This window comes from Schistocerca serialis, chromosome 6 (assembly GCF_023864345.2).
Source record: "Schistocerca serialis cubense isolate TAMUIC-IGC-003099 chromosome 6, iqSchSeri2.2, whole genome shotgun sequence".
Taxonomy (NCBI): domain Eukaryota; kingdom Metazoa; phylum Arthropoda; class Insecta; order Orthoptera; family Acrididae; genus Schistocerca; species Schistocerca serialis.
In genome coordinates this window covers 410,264,192-410,267,470 of record NC_064643.1, presented here as the reverse complement: position 1 = coordinate 410,267,470, position 3,279 = coordinate 410,264,192, and the positions used below count along the sequence as shown (strand labels likewise).

At 47.2% G+C, this 3,279-nt stretch overlaps 1 pseudogene; it reads left to right on the top strand.

Annotated features, from left to right (window-relative positions):
- The first annotated feature begins 2,908 nt into the window (after positions 1-2,908).
- LOC126485418 (5S ribosomal RNA) lies at positions 2,909-3,026 on the top strand (annotated as a pseudogene).
- The last annotated feature ends 253 nt before the right edge of the window (positions 3,027-3,279 follow it).

The following is a 3,279-nucleotide window of genomic DNA, read 5'->3' as shown; positions in this document are numbered from 1 at the left end:
CTTGTTCAAAGACTTAGTGCTCTCACTTTTGCTACCTGAACAATATCTGACGTGATAGTTCGACACGAAAAGTAGTCTACTTTGCTTATTTTCATTCGCTTGTGACGTATGGCATTATATTTTGGAGTAACTCTTCCCATTCTCAAAGGATATTTTTGGCTCAGAAACGGTCAGTTCGGGCAGTAAATGGTGTAAGTTCGCGAACCGGTTGTCGACCGCTGATCACTAGTCTGAGTATTCTGACATTGCCCCCCCCCCCCCCCCAATACATATGTTCTTTATTGTAGTTTCTTGTTAACAATATCAGCTTATTCCCGAGAATTAGCAGCTTTCACTCCGTTAATACTAGGCAGAAATCCAATCTGCATCTGGATCGCACTTCCTTGACTCTTGTGCAGAAATGTGTGCAGTATACTGCTGCATCCACTTTCAGTAACCTACCACAAATATTCAAAAATCTTAGCAGCAATCCACGCGATTTCAAGTCGAAGCGGAAGAGTTTCCTCACGGGTCACTCCCTCTATTCTGTCGAGGAGTTCCTTAAAAAAATTAAGCTGGTTCCTGTGTTATATTGTGATTGCGTTCACATAAACTTACGGCTTGTCTTTTTTGGGTTCATAAACATTTTATTTTATCAGTAATTACTTTTATCTTGTAATTTCACTTACTGACACGTTCCATGCCCTCGGAGATTTGCTCATCAATTTGGTCCTACAAAACTAGACGTGTAAAATAAAATAAATAAAAAATACCAAACACTAATTTTGGTCAACACTTTGCATGAAATAACCCTATGTGCGCCGGCGAATTCGATCCAGGGCGGGAGCTCTCCTCCTCCAGGAAGCAGCGCTTTAACACAAATGGCTACTCGGGCAGGTGTTGGACTGAGCCTTTATCGTCAGGTAATGATCTCAAAAGCCACTAGTATTATGTAAAGATATCACAGAGCGCCTAAGTAAGAATACTCCGACTACAACTTAAAAACTTCTCAAGTGTTCCATTATTGCTACACCTTGGCTTGTAATTCCATCCAAACGTTAGCTATTAAAGCAACAAAACAAAAAAAGCATATGCCAGCAGCAAGCAGGCTTTTCATTCGTGCAACCTGCTAGGAAGAGAAATGCGTAACCTGGAGCAGTAATGACGAAAGGTGAGCGCAGGATCACGCCGACTCCCGGCAGCTAGGTGGAAAACATGCGTTGGCGCCGGTCCCGCGACCGTAAACAATTAAGTGAGCGGCTTTTTTGTGCTTGGCCGGCTGTCTGAACGACTTAAGGATGAGATATTTACTGGTGGGACGCCAGGTAAGCCGCTAATTAAGTAATAAATGCGGACAGCGGCGCATTAATAACGACGACTCCACACAAATAAATGGACTCCGGCGCTGCCGCAGCCGCTAATGAATCCTGGTTCGGACGCGTCGCCTGCGCTGGCTAGCAGAACCCAGCGCGTCCACCGCGGCTATCTGTCCCGGCCTCCACTGTCAGCCTGATAAAGAACACCTGTAAACATGGTCGACATTCTTGTCTCAGTCGAGTGATCGTGGCAAGATGATCTACTGCAGGTCTCTGATATATACTGAGGTGTCGGACCTCATTTTGACCGGTATAGTGCAGCAATTCGACGTGGCATGGACTCAACAAGTCGTTGGCAGTCCCTTGCATAAATTTTGAGCTGGGCTGCCTCTATAAAAAAAATGGTTCAAATGGCTCTGAGCACTATGGGACTTAACTTCTGTGGTCTTCAGTCCCCTAGAACTTAGAACTACTTAAACCTAACTAACCTAAGGACATCACACACATCCATGCCCGAGGCAGGATTCGAACCTGCGACCGTAGCGGTCACGCGGTTCCAGACTGAAGCGCCTTTAACCGCACGGCCACACCGGCCGGCCAGCCTCTATAGCCGTCCATAATGGCGAAAGTGTTTCCGATGTAGAATTTTGTGCACGAACTGATCTCTCGATTATATCCCATAAATCTTTGATTGGATTCATGCTGGGCGATATGATTGGCTAAACCATTCGCTCGAACTGTGGAGAATGTTCTTCAAACCAGTTGCGAACAACTGTGGCCCGGCGAAATGGCGCATTGTCATCCTTACAAATTCCATTGTTGTTTGGGAAATTGAAACTAATGAATGGTTGCAAATGGTGTCCAAGCAGCCGAATTTCCAGATGGACTAGAGGAACCAGTCAATTCAGTGTGAGCACAACCCACACCATTATGGGGCCACCACCAGCTTGCACAGAGACTTGTTGACAACTTTGGTCCATGACTTCGTGGGGTCTGCGCCACACTCGAACCCTACCATCTGCTCTTGCCAACTGAAATCGGGACTCAACTGACCGGGCCATGGTTTCCCATTCGTCACGGGTCCAGTCAGTATAGTCACGAGCCCAGGAGAGGTGCTACAGGCGATGTCGTGCTGCTAGCAAACGCATTCGCGTCGGTCGTCTGCTCTTGCCTATGAACGCCAAATTTCGCCGCACTGTCCTAACAGATACATTCGTCGTACGTCCCATATTGATTTCTGCGGTTATTTCACTTAGTGTTACTTGTCTGTTAGCACTGACAAATCCACATAAATGCCGCTGCTCTCGGTCGTTAAGTGAAGGCCCTCGTCCACTGTGGTGAAAGGCAAACCTAAAATTTGGTATTCTTAGTACAGTCTTAATAGCATGGATCATGGTATACTGAATTCCCTAACGATTTCCGAAATGGAATGTCCGCTGTGTCTGCCATCCCGCGTTCAAAGTTTATTAACTACCGTGGTGTGGCCATAACCACGGTGAAAACCTTTTCACACGAATCAGCTGAGCACAAATGACAGATACATCAATGTATTGCCCTTTTATACCTTGTTTACACAATAACATCGCAATTTGTATATGTGTTTATCGCTATCCGCCAACGGCCTTGCCGCATTGGTAACACCGGTTCCCGTCAGGTCACCGAAGTTAAGCACTGTCGGGCTGGGCTAGCACTTGGATGGGTGACCATCTGGTCTAACGAGCGCTGTTGGTAAGCGGGGTGCACTCAGCCCTTGTGAGGCAAACTGAGGAGCTGCTTGATTGAGAAGTAGCGGCTCCGGTCTCAGACACTGACATACGGCCGGGAGAGTGGTGCGCTGACCACATGCCCCTCCATATCCGCATCGAGTGACGCCTATGGGTGAGGATGACACGGCGGCCGGTCGGTAACGTTGGGCCTTCATGCCCTGATCGGGAGGAGTTTACTTGATATCGCTAACCCTTGACTTTTTGTTGGCTCAGTGTAT